At 43.1% G+C, this 17,941-nt stretch overlaps 1 pseudogene across 1 annotated transcript; it reads left to right on the plus strand.

Annotated features, from left to right (window-relative positions):
- Positions 1 to 16,251: 16,251 nt before the first annotated feature.
- On the plus strand, positions 16,252 to 17,241 carry LOC311615509 (G protein pathway suppressor 2-like; annotated as a pseudogene). The gene has a single exon. The product of its transcript is annotated as a G protein pathway suppressor 2-like (transcript).
- Positions 17,242 to 17,941: the final 700 nt, after the last annotated feature.

Consider the following 17,941-nt stretch of genomic DNA (forward strand, 5'->3'; position numbering starts at 1 on the left):
AGCCTCTTCTATTCCTGGGTCCGTTCTACCGCTGAGGGAGGCAGCAGGAACTGAGGACATAGTCTGAGTCCACAGCCTCACACAGATTGAGAGGCATCTCAGGTCTTTTTCCACTGACCCGACCACCTTTACTAAGAAGCCTGACCCAGTCCTATGTCCTGACTTGGCATGACATCATCTATGTCCCTCTGTCCTCCTCTATCACCTCAGATCCCACTTCCCCAGAGGGAGCCCTTCTTCTAAACACCCATTTTATATCCCAGTCAGCCCCCAACACACACCATAAACTTTGAGAAATAGACACAGGTCCACTAATCCCTCAAAAAGATCTCATTAATCTGACATTGAAGGTCTTTAATAATAGAGATGAGGATAACCAGATCTAAAAACAAAGGCAAGATCAGGCCAAGGCTGAGGCCCAGAAAGAAGCCTTCCAGCTCCTAGTCACCGCTCTCAGGAACCCCAAACCAAGTGCCGGTCCTCCAACCGTGGATAAGTCAGAGGCTAAGCCTCCTTCGGGCCCATGCTTCAAATGCAGCAAGGAACGACACTGAGCCAAGTCCTACCCAAACCCTAGACCCCCATCTGGGCCCTGACCAAGGAAAGGCCACTGGAAATCAGACTGTAGTCTGGCCCCTCTGGTCCAGGCCTCAGCCAGTCCACCAAGGCCACCCTCTGAATCCACTTTGGAGTTCCCAGACCTCCTGGGACTGACCACTGAAGACTGAATCTGCCCAAGCCCTGACAAGGCCCCCAGACTTACATCACCAGGACATAGCCTTGGGTAATGACTGTGGTGGCAGGTAAGCCGATCTCCTTTTTAACTGGGTCTGAGGTCACTTATTCTGCCCTCTTTGAGTTCACTGGGACCCTTGTCCGCTCCTCAGTCTCTATTATGGGGGTTGACAGATCACTCTCACAGCCATTAGCCACCTCATGTCTACACTGCAACTTACTCAAATCTCCCATTCACTCTTTTCTCATTCTACCTTGGTACCTGGCCAGGGCTACCATGCATCCCCTCATAAAGCCCAGTTTTCCCAAACCACAGTCACTTACCTCAGTTTCACCCTGTCACTCCACAAGGCGGAGCCATTCCTTGGGCTGTAAACACCTTATCTCCTCTGTGGCTGTCCCCTCCTCTGAACAAGAAATTTTCTCCTTTCTCAGGCTCTCTTGGTACTCTTGCCTCTGAGCTAACAACTTTCGTGTTCTTGCAAAGCTCCTCTGTGACATGACATGGTGAAGGGAGCCCCTAACTGAGCCTTTAGATCCCAAGGCCAACATTCTCACTCCTTTAATGCTCTGAAAACTGCTCTGACCTCAGTGCCTTCTCACCCCACCCCACCCCCACTCCACCCTTCCCAAAGAACCACTTTCTTGACTGCACAGGCTTACTTACCAGGCTGGCTATTATCAGAAACAGCTCATTATCTCCCAAACCTTGGCATGTTATCTCTACAGAAAAATGTAGCAGTTTTGAATCCAAGCAGCTAGAGGCCTGGGAACAGGCTTCAGGGCCTGCTCCCTCCTCCCCCTGCCTTTTCTCCAGCCTCATATGCCTATACATAATTTTCCAAAGTCTTTATTAACTTAGGGACTTTGGAACATTGTTGGGTTAAATGGTAAACTTCTAAATATTTTTAAATAGCATACAATACTGATACATTGATTGCTAGACATGTTTTAATTCACCTGCTCTTAGCTTCTATTACAGAAAGCCTCTTGTACTTTGTTGAATGTATATTTTCTGAGTGCAGTGTCTTACTTCTTATCCGACCATCTAGGTACCTGGCTTCCACTGCTCCTTTCCTTCCCTTGGATTACAGCCCATTCTAACATTCCCTCACACTTTCCCTATAATGCAATCTCAAACACTCATCTGTCACCCCTTATTGGTAGTGCCATGGTGACTACACTTCAGCTTGGAGCGTGGAACTGGAAAAGGGAATCTCATGCCCTTTAGTCCACCTCTTCTCCTTATACCTTTCAGCTTGCCCCCGTGATCAGGGCTTTTTCTTCTTCTGTGGGGAAATCACATACATCTGTCTCCCCATCAGCTGGATGGGAACCTGTACTCTTATCTCTCATCCACGACATCATCCCCACTTTGGCTTTCTGATGTCTCTTCAATCTGATAATGGCCTCACATTCGTCTCTCAGATAATACAGTTGGTCTCTCAAACTTTAAACATCAAATGGAACTCCACATCCCCTACCACCGTCAGTCTTCAGGTAAAGTAGAAAAGGCTAATCATCTCTTAAAAACCCATCTAACCAAGCTATCCTTAGAGCTCCGTATGCCCTGGACTGAACTACTCTCCCTGGCACTAATGAGACTGAGGGCCATACCATGACAACCACTACTTCTAAGCCCTTCGAGATCATGTATAGGCAGCTTTTGTCCTCTAAACCCCTGAGGACAATTACCCATCTCTGGGAGACTACTTCCCTGCTTTTGCCCATAGGAGGGCACTCTTAAAGCAACACACTGATAATCTCCCCCTTTCCTTTCCTACAATTTCTACTCATCTTTCAGTCCTCCCTGGGCACTGGGTCTATGTCAAGAAAAAAGGAGTCATCCTTAACACCACATGGGAGGGGCCTTTCCCAGTCATACTATCTACCCCTGTGACAACAAAGGGTCGAGGAATACACCACTGATATCACCTCTCACACATTAAGCCATACAAACCTCTACACAAAACACTACCTTCCTACACTTCTACCCCCACAGGACCTATCTCTCTCAGGCTCACCGAATGTCTCCCCAACATCCCCAAAGAGGACTCAGTGGTACTATCTAGGACATGATGACCCATCACTCCTCACAGGCTAAATTCTGCTATTTCCTGCAGTGCATCCTGGAGGACTGGTCCTGGTGGCGACTGCAATCTGCTTCCCCAGAAGACTTACACTCATGGATAGTAGATCTTTCCTGGAAAGGGATCCTCTGAGTTTTTATTCCAGAAGAAGTTCAGGTTTGTTATTTCCTTTTACATGTCTCATCCTCTCTCCATAATCCTCCTATGGGCAGCTAAGAATGAATGCACCAATGGAGGTTTTTGGTCTTTTCAGGTGAAACAGTCTTGGGATGATGAGGGAGTCATCAATTCTACTATCTGGGATGGGAAACCCGCCAGTGTCATTCTCTATGCCTTAGCAGCCATGGCCCTGGGGTGGTCTAGTTGCAGTGGGTGGCATCTGAGCTATGCCACCAACCAAAAATATCTATGTATGAAATACCGCCAGAAGGGAGACTGTGACAATATAGAGGAGTTCTATTGACCATACGGGCAGTGTTCTCACTACCACTCTGGTACTTTAGGTAGTCACTAGTAAACCTCAGATCCCCCTCAGACTGTGGCTCCCTTACATGTAATCCTGTCAGCTTTACCATATCAAATCCAGCAGAATCACTCTGGAACCAGGCCCAGCCAGCAGGAATTAGAATATATGGAGGGGACAAGGATCATGGGGGTACAATTGTCCTCCTCAAAACCTATATTAATTCCCGACCTATCCCTCCCCCACTAAAGGACATTCTCTCTTGCCCTATGAACTCTGGACCTACTCCTTTTCCCACCCTCATCAACACAATCTTCCATCTACTCTCTAACATCCTGTTGGATTTGTCAGTCACTGGCTTGAACTCTCATCATAGCTACTCTTACCTATACCAAACCTCAATGCACCCTGTACAACATCTCTCTCTTTAATACAGAAAACACTACCTGTTTAACAAATACCTCTCAAACCACTACCTCAACTACTCCTACACCTTACTACTGTGCACAATCTATAAATTTACCCTCTCCCTTAGCTTGCCCCTCACCGGGTATTTTTCTCCGCTGTGGGACTGCAGCCTACACCTGTGCTCCTCAGGACCTGTCACACTCCCTCTGCCTTTATGTCTTCCTAAACCCCAATCTTTCTATCAGAATAGAGGGAGAACTTGAATCCTCTTTGGGTCTTCTCAGGCCTTACACAAAAGGTTGGTTCTTTTTCCCTCTTACGGGGTACGGGAGTCCTCACTGCAGTAGGGACAGGGGTATGAGGCATTTCCTCCTCTGTTCATTTCTACCACAAATTGTCTACTGAATTTTAAGAAGATATCTCCATCATTAGCAATTGCCTTGAATCCCTTCAAAGGCAGGCAGACTCCTTAGCAGCAGTAGCCCTACAGAACTGGCAAGCTTTAGATCTCTTAACAGCAGAAAAATGGGGGTATCTGTGTCTTTATTGAGGAAGAATGCTGCTACTTTGTAAATGAATCAGGAATTGTCAAAGATCACATTAAATCCCTCTGGGGCAGGATTGACCAAAGACGATGTAACGAGCTAGAAGGGGGGTAGGTCATCTTTGGCTCACTTACTATATGCCTCCTCCCACTAGCAGGCCCACTGGTATTTATTCTTTTAATTTTGCTCTTTGGCCCCTCTCTCGTGTGCTGTTTCGCTAGTTTTTTTGCAGAACAGAATGCAGATGTTCGCCAAGCAGAAGGTGGGAGAGATCTATCTGGCCTTGAATTCAGAACCTAGAGACACTTATGCCACCAGAATATTTGAGACCCCGATAGATGCTCCTGACGCTGTCCTCTCTCAGCAGGAAGCAACTACTGAAGATGGACCTTTGCCCCCTGACCTTGCCTGGACTCCAATATTTTTACTATTACCAAAAGTTCCTTCCTGCAACTGGTGGGTGGAGTATGACATAACTTGCAGCCTGGAATTCCTGAGTGCCCAACCATTTACCTTATATGGACTATACATTGAACCACCAATCGGCACCTGCCAAATACCCTAGGCCCTTGTTCCTAAGTACCTGAGTGCCTAAGTATGTACCTTTTATGGACCATACATTAAGCCACCAATCAGTGCACTCTGAGTAGCCTAAGTCCCCATTCCTTCACATTCCTTCCCTCAAAAGGAGTGCTCACCTCTGCACGGGTCGCTGCATTCCCCCTGTCAGACAGCCTGGCAGGTCTTTCTCCTAATAAAGCCTGTAATACCTGGTGTTCAGCTCCTGATTGATCTTTCAGATGTGATCAGCTATGATGGACTTTAAAGTGTAAATGAGCAATCACATTTTATTTTCATCTAATGTCTTCGGATGTTAAAAATAAATTTTTATTTAATACAAAAATTTTAGGACATACCATGGATGGCCTGTCACTTACTAGGTCATTACTTAAAATATGTTTTTTCACGGATCCTTTGAAAAAGTATGGTAACTCTTATCAGCAATTAAACAAACTATGGTTCAGAGAAAATAAGGCAGAATAGTGAGCAAATACATGGTAAAACACTATATGAATATCTAACCCAGATTTTCTGAGTTCTGGTATACTCAGAGCTGCTTCTGTTCATTTGAATAGGTATTTAAAATTTAATTTTTTTCCTTCCTAAAATTTTAAGTTCATCATAATTTGTGGATGCCATATATATGCACATATATAAGAAAATGTTATTCTCTTTAGCAAAAATAAATAAATAATAGATTAGTCAAGGAGATAAAGTACTTGGAATGAGAATAGGTAGGTTTTACCTTTGAGTGTCTTGTGATTTGCTACATAACCTTGAGAAAGTTTCTTTTCTTCCTCTGTGCCTTGGTTTTCTTAGTTCTCCTTGTAAAACTCAGGTCTCTAGAAGCATAGCCCAGAAGGCAGAATCTCAGAGGGAAGGTGGGGGAGGGTGGGTAGGTGGGTGGGAAGAGATCAATTAAAGAACTTATATGCATATATGCATAACCCATGGACACAGAGAGTAGAGTGGTGAAGGTCTGGGTCATGGGATGGGATGGGGGTGGGGCTAGTAGAGGAGGTCAATAGGGGAAAATGGGACAGGACATATGTAAAACTTTCAACAATAAAGATTTCTTTTAAATATCAGGTCTCTGCTACAATGATGCTGCAAAACAACTCCTAAATTTCAATGGCTTAAAAGATTCTTTTCTCTTGATGACAGGTTTTCAGGTCAATCTGGTTGGCTTGGTTTCAGGCTATAGGTTGGATCTAGGTCTCCTCCATAAGACTTTCATTCTGTGAGGAGCAGTTTGTAGTTCATGCACAGAAAGACAAGAAGCCAAGCCAAAGCACAGCAACACAGTTAAAGTTTTCACTGGCATCACATCTACTCACTAGCCATTATCCAGAGCGAGTCATATGGAGAAGCTCAAAGTCAATGAGGCAGAAATGTAAATTCCACCTCTTTTATTAACAGGCACTACACAATTGCACAGTAAAAACATGTGTGCAAAATTCTGTTAGAGGGAAGGAATGAAGAATTGGGAAAAGCCCTAGCCAGTTTGGCTCAGTTCATAGAGAGTCAGCCTGTGGACCAAATAGTGCTGGGTTCAATTCCCATGAAGGGCACATACTTTGATTGCAGGCTCCTCTCAGGCCCAGGCCCTAGTAGTTGTGCATGCAGGAGGCAAACAATCGATGTGTTTCTCTCACATTGATATTTCTCTCTCTTCTCCTCTCTCTTTCACTCTCCCTAAAAATCAATGGAAAAATATCCTCAAGTGAGGATTAAAGAAGAGAAGAAAAGAATTGGGAACAATAATTAAATCTACTCCTTTCTTCTTCAATCATTGGATATGTAGCTGTGCTTTCTTATACGAAAAGTTGTTTTAACCAATTTTATTTTAAGATGCTGCATATTACACATAGCTTTAGAAATAATGTGGATATGTAAAGATCCTGTAGTAGAATTATGGGTGTGTTATTTAGACTACTAAAAAGTACACCTTAGAAAAATATGTTTACTTGAACAAATGTTTTGTTTGAGTGATGAAACTATGGAAATGCCTTTTTTGTCTTTTCTATAATACTCACATTTTCTGTATATATATTAATATCCTATATAATAAAACCGTAATATGCAAATCAACTGAATAGTGGTTGCTATGACAAGCACTGACCACCAGGGGGCAGAAGCTCAATGCAGGAGCTGCCCCCTGGTGGTCAGTGTGCTCCCACAGGGGGAGTGCCACTCAGCCAGAAGCTGGGCTCACAGCTGGTGAGTGCAGTAGCAGTGGTGGGAGCCTCTCCCACCTCTGCCTCAGTGCTAAGGACCCCTTGATGAGCAGGCTGGCAGTTAGGAATGAGGCGTCCTGGACTACTAGAGGGATGTCTAACTGGGGAGCAGGCCTAAACCATCAGGTGGACATCTCCTGAGGGGTCCCAGCCTGGGAGAAGGTGCAGGCTGGGCTGAGGGACAATTCCAGTGCACAATTCCAGTGAAATTTCGTGCACTCGGCTTCTAGTTGTATTTTTTAAAATAAAAAAAAAGACTTCATCAAAATACATGTAAATAAAAGAGTTTCCAATTTAAAAAAAAAAACAACAGCAACAACAACAAGAAAAATAGCCCAGATGGTGCAGCTCAGTTGTTGATCATCAACCTATGAACCAGGAGGTCACAGTTTGATTCCCAGTCAGAACACATGCCGGGGTTGTGGGTTCAATCCCCAGTTGGGGGTGTGCAGCAGGCAGCCAATCAATGATTCTCCCACCATTGATGCTTCTCTCTCTCTCTACCTCTCCCTTCCTCTCTGAAATCAATAAAAATATACTTAAAAAAAAAAGAAGCATATGTTTGCTTTTAGAGGATTAAATTTTAAATGCATAATATGTGTCTCTGATAGCATTAATTATTTATTTCCTCAACAATGTCATTTTATTTACATTCTTTCAAGAAGTAGAAATCTTACAGAAACCAAGAGATTAAATGAATAGATATGATTTTTTATTTGGTTCTCTCTATCTCTTTTGCTAAATAGGGCATGCAGTTTTCTGGACAGTACATAAAGCAAAAATCTCCCTATTGGTACCAAGTTGGCATGCAATTTGGTTTTAGTCCTGTCTGGAGATTGTGCATTCCCATACATTTCCACTCTGCTCCTGTAATGGTCATCTGTTATGCTGTGATTACATGGATGAACTGCAAAAAGATCATTAGACTAAATTGTCAAGTTAAGGGCACAGCATATGTACAAAGGAAAAATGTTACAACTCAAAGTAAAATAGGCTGTGATTTACAATGAAGTTTGACACTTTAAAAATAATGCAAATACTCTGCTATAAAAAGCCTACCCATGAAAATATTCGAGGGAATACTTTTCTGCATTGTTGAAAATCTCAACAGATTGGCTAGATTCAAGATGCATTTGTGACCCTAGCCAATTTGCTCAGTGGATAAAGCATTGGCCTGCAGACCAAAGGGTCCCGGGTTCAATTCTGGTCAAGGGCACATACCTTGGTTGCAGGCTCCTCTCTGGCCTGGGCCCCATGGATATTTCTCTGTATTTTCTTCTCTCTTCCACTCTTTCTAAAAATCAATGGAAAAATATCCTCTGGTGAGGATTAAAAAAAAAAAAGATGTGTTATCACTCTTTTAGTTAGTAATACTGAATCTAGAAAGTGCTGAGAAATCACATAATAGCTTCTATAGAACCTGATGGAGTTGAGGTTCATGTAACATTTTTTCTACTCTATTAAGAGACAAAATATTGGTTAGTCCAAGCTTTCCCAAGGAATATTATATTTCCTGGTTCTAAACACCATCACTGCCTTCAGTGCCTCCTTCCATCTCTCTATATAAAAGGCTAATATGCTAAGTGTCCCTCTGCCCATCCAACCGGTTGCTATGATGTACACTCACTACCAGGGGGCATATGCTCAACACAGGAGCTGCCGAGCTACAGTGACTTGGCAGGGGCAGTTCTCAGGGTGACGCACCCTGAAACCAGAGAGGAGGGAGCCCGATTCCTCACAGGGCCACGTGATTCCAACTTTGGCTGTGGGTTATGTCTTTGCTGGGGCACAGTCAGCCCCGAATGTGGTTTACTGCATACTTGTGTTTGCATTCCACACCCTGTATGACAGCAACTTTGCAGAGTGCCTTCTCATACTCCAGAACTCCTTTGGGAATGTTGGAGAGCTGGTTTTGGTCTTATCTACACAGGCCAGGCCGTGGGACCTCACCTGCCAGAGGGACCCTGCTCATTCTGCAGATGCGGGGGAGGGACTGTGGGAGATTGGCTCCAGGGCATGTCCAGCCAATCTCTCCTAGTCCCACCCCAAGAGCTACCTTCTAATTAATTTCCTATCAATGTGCACGAATTTGTGCACCAGGTCACTAGTGTAATAATAACCAAAGATGAAATTTGACAAAGACCCAATGATTCTCCAATAATAGATACAAGAGGTTGAGCCTAAATCCAATCTCTTTTGGTATATAAGACTTGTTACCCTATTCTCTTCTGCTAGCATTGTAGAAGCATGAGATAACATTTTTACTCATGCTTTATCTGGAATGTAAAAAAAATTGGATACTTCCTAACCATGCCTTGCTTTTGATATCTCTATGTTCATCTCCATGCATAGGACCTCATGGACACAACCTAACATCTGAGTTCCTCTCAGAATCTTAAGGGCAGTTCATTTTACTATGCCTTCTATCCTTTTCTTGTTGTCCACTATCATTTGGTGAGGTTTTTTAAAACATTTTATTTTCAAAATATCTTTTTATTAATTTCAGAGAGAAAAGGAGAGAGAGAGAGCTATAAACATCAATGATAAGAGAGAATCATTGATCGGCTCCCTCATGCACGCCTCCCACTGGGGATTGAACACACAAGCAAGGCATGTGCCCTGACCCAGAATCGTATTCAGGACACTGCAGTCCGCAGGTCGACTCTATCCACTGAGCTGAACCAGCTAGGGCTAGTGAGGGTTTTCTAGATCATCTAAGTGCTTTCCATGCATCATACCACACTTGTGTACTATCTATTAGTTAATTGACCTCTGCCTAATTATCTTCATCTGAAAATTGAAAATTTTAATGGTAACCATCTACTGGGGTTGAATTGAATAAAATTATGGATATAAAGTGCTTGGAAAAGAAGTACCCATCATATAGTAAACAATCCTATATAATAAAAGGCTAATATGCACATAGACCAAATGGTGGAACAACTGATCTAACTGGAACAACCAGTTGCTATGACATGTACTGACCACCAGGGGGCGTGTGCAAAACATGGTGGGCATTAGCTGCAGCAGGATGGTGGAGCAGGTGAGCAGGAATGCCAGACCAAGGAGGGGCACTGGTCGCTGTCAGTGGAGTGAGCCTCTGGTGGTTACTGAAAATTTCTTGCTCTCATGTGCCACAGTCCTGCCTGGCACTTGCACCCACTGTCAGTGACAGAGCCACCACTTTCACCCACAGCCAGTGCCAGAGCTGCCATTTGCACCTGTTACCAGTGCCTGGCACTGATCCCAATCACTAGTCCCATCACTGGCCAAATTATTAGTGGGTGTGAGTGGCAGCTGCCAGCCCTGATTTTCCCTGAGGGCTTCTCCACTTCCCCCTGCTCCTGAGAGGTGATCAGAGCAGCAGCCTCTGCTCACACCTGATGGCAGCGCTGGCCCCACTCACACTGCTGCTGGTGCTGGCCCCAATGGCTCCAACCTGTCAGCGGGTGTGAGCAGGGCCAGCACCATCAGTGTGTGGGAGCGGTGGTAGTGGGAGCAGGGTTGCAGGCAGACAAGGGACTGGGGTCCATGGCGGGAGGGGCCGGGTGGGGTTGTGGGAGATGGGCCAAGACCCGCCCCTGTGCCTACCACAGCCTTGCAGCCCACAGTTCCTTTCAATGGGGACGAATTTGTGAACTGGGGCCCAATAAAAATATAAAGTATTTCCGTTGATACATTTAAAAACTAGATAAGAAGCATCTACTGCATGGCCAAGTCCTTTTCTGGGGACTTGGAATTCAATTTTGAATAAGATAGACATGATTCCTAGAGATGACATTTCAGCGAGATGACAAACAAACATAAAACAAACATGATAGATACAACATATTTATTTTGTAAATGAGGAGATTTAATCTGAGATAAGGTATATAATTTGCTGTCAATTAGAAAGGTAAAAGGTAAAGCCTGGATTTGAATCTAGGATTCTGACATCCCAAAGCCCAAGCTTCAAGCTTGCCGTTATCCCCATGCTGTTATGCTCATTATAATCTCTGAAATTCTTTTCCACTGCAGTCTTCCTCTTTTTCCCTTTATACTTCATCCTCTGAAATCACTATACCATATTGTTACTTTTACTGGAACTTGATTTTCCTTGGAAGTTTATCAGTTATGACAGTGTTTCTCAAACTTCACTGCAAATTGGAATTACTTAAGGATGTTTAAGACAATACTAATGCCTGGAATACCCCCCAGAGATCCTGATTGAATTATTCTGGGTTTAAGTCAAGTGAATCCAACATGCAGCCTTTTAGAATGATGGCTACTAATACTCTGTATGTATCTAATGTGTGATCATCAGGTTTCCTCCTTTAAATTCTCTCTTGAGACAATTTCCTGAGTTCTTTGGAAATTCATATTATTAGGGTCACTCCTGCATTTTCTTTGGACAAATTTGATTTTTCACACTGCCAAATCATCCCTTTAGCACGTTTCAAAACTCTAGATCTTTAATGTACATCCAGTACCTTGATTATGGTGTCTGACCCCCTCTAAATGACCCTGTATTGGATAGTCTATTGCTCCCTTTATTTTATTCCAATTTTTTCACTGCATTAAAGTCGACCTTGTGTTTTCCCCAGTGAGCACTCTATTATTCTGGCCCCATTACAGCCAAATTTCTGAGAAGTGTCTCTCCATTGTGTCTTCACTTATTCATCTTCCAGTCATCTCTAATAGCTGTGTTTTTATTCAATTTGCATCTTTGTTTTTATTGCAATTTGCAGAATATAGAAAGTACAACTCAGGTGATGTAAACAGAATACAATTTTATTTACGTCTCACCTTGCCCATTTTATTCAGTAGGATAACGTAATGCTACACCTGACCAGGACTCATGTTGGCTCTCTCTTATATCGAGTCCTTAAGACAGCCTTGAAATTTTTTAAATGAATATGTTTTTTATTGATTTGAGAGGAAGTGAGAGGGAGAGAGAGATAGAAACATCAATAATGAGAGAGAACCACTGATAGGCTGCCTCCTGCATGTTCCACACTGGGGATTGAGCCCACAACCTGGGCATGTGCCCTGACAGGGAAGTAAACCATGGCCTTCTGGTTCATAGGTCAATGTTCAACCACTGAAAAATGCCTGCTGGGCCAGCCTTGAAAATTTCATACTCCCAAAGACTGTAGGCTGAACCCTATGCAGCCACCAAAATCCCATTTTTTTTTCAACCAGGAGTCAATCACAGCCTCTCTATATCTCAGACTACAGATATAGACTGAGTGTCCATGTGAAAGTTCCCAACAAGACATGACAAAGGAGGAGGAGGTGGTGAATCACAAATCACCAAAGAAATCTCTTCCTTCTCTCTTATTTGACTTACTTTTAAAATGGAGTGGAATGGAATGGAATGGAGTATATTACACACTTATAATGGAATTCATTCTCACATTATTTTCTTCATTGCTTCAGCTGACCCACTAAGATCAATCTTAACACAACCAGACATCATGTGCCCTATGATGTGATGTAATAAATTACCCTTACTTAAAAAAAAATTGTACCTAGATCAAATCGGCCTCTAGATTTAATTTAGAGTTTATAGGAAATATATGGTTTTAAGGAACAAGTTAAATGATACTACTAGAAAGCTTGGAACTAAAAAAAAAAAAAAAAGTAAGAATCTTTATAGGATAAATGACCTAGTTTCTCCAGAAAATCAATTTCAAGAGGAAAAGGAAATGGGGATGTGTGGCTCTTATAGAATAAAACAGACTTAAAGGACAAAAGAGCCAAACATGATAAGCAGATCTTGTTTGGAACCTAATTAAAAAGAAAGCAAAAACAAACAGCTAGCTGTAAAAATGATCTTTGAGAAAATCAGAGCATTTGAATATTGTCTTATCATTAGATGTCATTAAGAAATTATTATAAAATCTTTTAGGTATGAAAATAGCAAAATCATTGTGATAAAAATCAAGAGACCTTTATCATTTACATATCCTATCTAATAAGAGAGAATGTGCAAATTAACCATCACTCTGCTACACCCACAACCACACCCACAAGCCAATCAGGAGTGATTATGCAAATTAACCCAACCAAGATGGCTGTGGCCATGGAGCAAGTAAAAAGCTTGGGTTTCCCTAGCAATGGAGGAAGCCAAGCTTTCCACACTCCCTGGCCTGCCTTGGCCTCCACTCAAGGCTACAAAGTTTCAATTATATTATAGAAGATAAATAAATGCTAGATACCAGGGCCTCTGCTTAGGTCACTGGGGGGCATGGCCAGCCTGCAAACCACCACAGACCCCTCATCCAGGCTGCCTCATGCCCCATGGGAACCCCCACCCTAATCTGGGACACCTGTCAAGGCAAACCAGCCGGTCCCCACCCATGCACCAAGCCTTTATCTTATCCTATCTAATAAACGAGTAATGTGCAAATTGATAGTCACATCACTCCAACACACAAGATGGCTGCCCCCGTGTGGTCAAAGATAGTTGTCCCCATATGCACACAAGATGGCCGCCACAAGATGGCCAGTAGGGAAGGGCACATGGGAGGGACCAGGCCTGCAAGGGAAGGCAGTTGGGGGCAATCAAGCCTGCAGGGGAGGGCAAGTTAGGAGTGACCAAGCTGGCAGAGATGGGAAGTTGGGGGCAACTGGGCCTACAGGGAAAGGCAGTTGGAGAGATCCAGGCCTGCAGAGGAGGGCAGTTAGGGGTGACCAGGCTTACAGGGAAGGGCATTTAGGGGCAAACAGGCTGGCAGGGGAGCAGTTAGGCATCAATCAGACTGGCAGGGGGTGATCAGGGTGATCAGGCTGGCAGGCAGAAACAGTTAGGGCAATCAGGATGACAGGCAAGCAAGCAGTTGGGAGCCAGCAGTCCTGGATTGTGAGAGGAATATCCTGCTGGGATCTGGCTTAAACAGGCAGTCGGACATCCCTGAGGGGTCCCAGATTGGAGAGGGTGCAGGCTGGCCTGAGGGATATCCTCTCCTGTGCACAAATTTTGTGCACCTGGCCTCTAGTATATAATAAAGTATATATATGTAAAATTACATAATGTCTGGTATTTATTTTTAAAATTTCTACTTCCTAAAGTTTTGGAGATTAAAAAAGAGGACAAATTTGGCTCAGTGGATACAGCATTGGCCCACAGACTAAAAGGTCTCAGGTCCAATTTAGGTCAAGGGTCAACGGCACTTGTCTCAGTTGTGGGCTTGATTCCTGTCCCCAGTGGGGGAGCATGTAGGAGGCAGCCAATCAATGTGTTTCTCTCACATTAATATTTCTCTCTCTGTCTCTCCCCCTCCCTTCCACTGTCTCTGAAGAATCAATGGAAAAATATCCTTGGGTGAAGATTAACTAACTACATAACGAATTAACAAACTAACTAACTAAATATGAAATTAAATAAATAAATACAATTTTAAAAAGTGGACAATTACTGATCTTAGGACTTATTTAATATTCTAGTTTCTCAAACTTTGTATTTGCTTGGAAATTTCTATAATAAATTTGTAATATCATTTTGCATTCTTTTAATTTCATTGTTGTTGTTGCTGTTGAGTTTTGTTTATTCTTTCATAGCTCAGGGATCTGCATATTTAAAACTTATGCCAGGTGATTCTCCCTATTGGCCAGATATAGTTACTCATGTAGGAGATGAATCCCAACTGGGGGTTCAGCATCATTTCTCCATTAGCTCAGGTCTCATGGATTTATTTGAAATTAGACTTATTTAAGTCTTTAGCATTCAAGGAAGATAATCTTTTGTGTGACTATGCAAATGACCTTACTTCAATTGTGAGGAATTAGGAGAAATTGGTTATTATTGGGGTTAACCCATGGCTGCTTTCAACTATTAATTGATACAGACAGTGCAATGCACAAATCATAAGTGTATGCATACCCCAAACTCTGTTTCTCCCCTAAACTTGTCCAGCTGATGATGACCTAAAGAGTCATTTGTGCTTTCCCTGTTCTACATCATATTAGCTTATCTATAGAAGTCGGTTTTTATCCTTCATTCACATAGAAGAGTGCTGTGCAACAAAGTTTAATAAATTTGGGGCAGATGGGGAGGATTTACAGAGCTGCAATAAAAAAGTTAAAGCAAATAATGGACTATTTGTGTTTTGTGTTTTATTGTGTGTGTGTGTGTGTGTGTGTGTGTGCATGTGTGTTTTTTTGTTGTTGTTGTTTTTTGTTTGTTTTTTTTCCTGAAAGTCCCTCCATAATTTCTCCAACCCAGGCTTCAATCTCCCCCATTTTGTTTTCTATGGAATACTGCACACATTGTCCTTTTTTGTGGTGAGTAAATGGAAACCAAATACACTTGATATAATCTACATTACTTATCTGACACCTATCAAAATTGAAAACTTTTGCTATACAGAAGATTCAGTTTTAAATCTTAAAACTGAGCACTTTCTAAAATGTATAGGCTCCAAAGATTAGGGTGCTTCTTGCCTACTGAATATTTGGGTTTCTGTACATATAAGTTTGAAAATATTGAACAAAGTCTAAATTTGTGTGTATGAACAAGATGACAAAAAAATTCTTCATCATTAAAAAAATTAAATGTATCAATATAAAAATTTCATAGACAAAATTAAGTACAAATCACAAGAATGGAGACTTTACAGAATGAAAACTCAAACAGCCAATAAACACATGGAAAGATGTTCAAACTCACTAGTTATTTGAGAAGTGCCAATTAAACCTCAATAAAATGCAAATTAAAAGCATAATGAGTCGAGACCGGTTTGGCTCAATGGATAGAGCGTCGGCTTGGGGACTGAAGGGTCCCGGGTTTGATTCTGGTCAAGGGCACATACCTTGGTTGCGGGCATATCCCCCTTAGGGGGTGTGCAAGAGGCAGCTGATCGATGACTCTCTCTCATCGATGTTTCTAACTCTCTATCTCTCTCCCTTCCTCTCTGTACAAATCAATAAAATATATTTTTTTAAAAAAAGCATAATGAACTGCTATTTCAATACCCATTATGCTTAGAACAAAGTTTTTAATACTAAGTTTTCTGCCCTAGCAGGTTTGTCTCAGTGGATAACCATCAGCCTGTGGCCTAAAGGCTCTCTAGTTTGATTCCAGTCAAGGGCACGTATCTTGATTGCTGGCTCAATCCTCAGTCCTGATTAGGATCCTGTGGGAGGCAAGCAATCCATGTGTATCTCTCAAATATCTCTCTATCTCCCTCCTCTCTTCCACTCTCTCTAAAATCAATGGACATTGGCAGGGAATGTCTGGAGACCAGGCTGGCTTGGAAGGAGGCAGGAATGCCCAGGCTACAGACTCCTCCGAGAGAGAGAGTGCAGGGGCCCTACGGGTGGTTAGGCCTGGGACAGGGGCTGGACATGTGACCCTGCAGGCAGCACCTTGCCTGGGCTCCTGGAGCGCCCCAAGCATTGCACATCATGATGGAGCTGGAGCACAAGCAGCAAGAGAAAGGAGAGATGGACAAGATGAGGAAATAAGGAAGAAAAAGGAGACCAAGGAACAAATTCTGAAGTTGCAAGAGAAACTTTTGGCCCTACAGGAAGAGAAGCACCTGTTTTACTTGTAGCTTAAGAATGTTGTAAATGAGGAAGAAAATGGAGGCGAAAAGAACAGAATGACCTGACATCTCTGACCTCAGCTCATTGCCTCATCATGCAGGGCAGCCCAGGAGCACTCAATTGCCATGCAGGCACCCTCATGGTGCTGGTGGAGCCAAACAGATGTCCCCACCTCAAGTGCTTACCACCTGGCATTCTGTGGGAACCCAGAGCACAGGCAATTCCACAGCAGCCCAGGCAGTGCCTATGGAGCTGCTCAACTCCCACCTCACTATGGACCCACTCAACTCTCCTATAGTTCCAGCCAGCAGCTCAGAGCCCCTTCAGCGTTTCCTGCAGCGCAGCCCTTGTCTCAGCCACAGCCACAGCCCTAAGCCATGCACAGCCACTTTCATCCCACCCAGAAAGGGTGTCTCCAGCCTGGTGGTGGGTGCCCTGGCCTTGCAAAAGCAAATGGAACATGCTAACCAGCAGACTGGCTTCTCTGACTCAACCTCCCTGCACCCCATGCACCCCCAAGCTCCAAATCTAGCCTCTACACTCCTTGCCCGCCTCCCCACTGCCCAATGCAAATTCAACCAGCAGCAAAGTCAGGCTTTGCAGCTACGAGCCAACCTGGACCCTGGCTCCCTTTCATTCAGCATAGCCAGAACGTGCTATTCCACCACAAGTGACCATCAAATTTGATTTTTAACTTCACAACCCTCCTTGGGTGAATGTCCCCATTGTGTCCTAGTAAAATCTGCCATTGTGGGTGGTGGTGGTGGATATGAAGAGCACAGCTGAGTTGATATGAACTTCTCTTTAACCCAGGGGAGGGAAGACTCCAATTTGCTCTGAGCAAGTACACTTTTTTAAGTCTGAGAATCATTATCCCAGTTAATGAATGTGCATTGTGTCATAGCCAGTAGTCGACACTGTAGGAAATGAGACCTTAGCAGGACAGAGGACAAGCAAATATGAAAAACCACATAGGGACATTCAAAGAAGAGCAAGGTATATCTAGGGCCATGCTAGATATACACAGTGAAGCCAATTTTGGATCTAAGGAATTAATCATCAAGAATTTCTTATAGAGAATTCTAGAAGGATTTGAAGAAAGAATACACAGGGTGAGAAATGGTGGGCAAAGCACCAGGTACACTAACTGGTCTGTGTCTCAACACCAGAAAAAGGAAGGAAAGAAAACTGGTATTTATGAGCAACTGTGATAGGTCAGGTATTGTAACATTTACTTTGTTTATATTACCTTCATGACAATACCTTAGGTATTCATTAATTCAACCAGTTTTCCTAATAATTATTTGTTAAATGTCTATTCTGTGCCAGGATTTGTGTGAACCTCAGAATATATGAAGAATAAGAAACTGTCAA

The sequence above is a fragment of the Pipistrellus hanaki genome (assembly GCF_964339955.1).
Source record: "Pipistrellus hanaki genome assembly, chromosome: X".
In the NCBI taxonomy this organism is placed as follows: domain Eukaryota; kingdom Metazoa; phylum Chordata; class Mammalia; order Chiroptera; family Vespertilionidae; genus Pipistrellus; species Pipistrellus hanaki.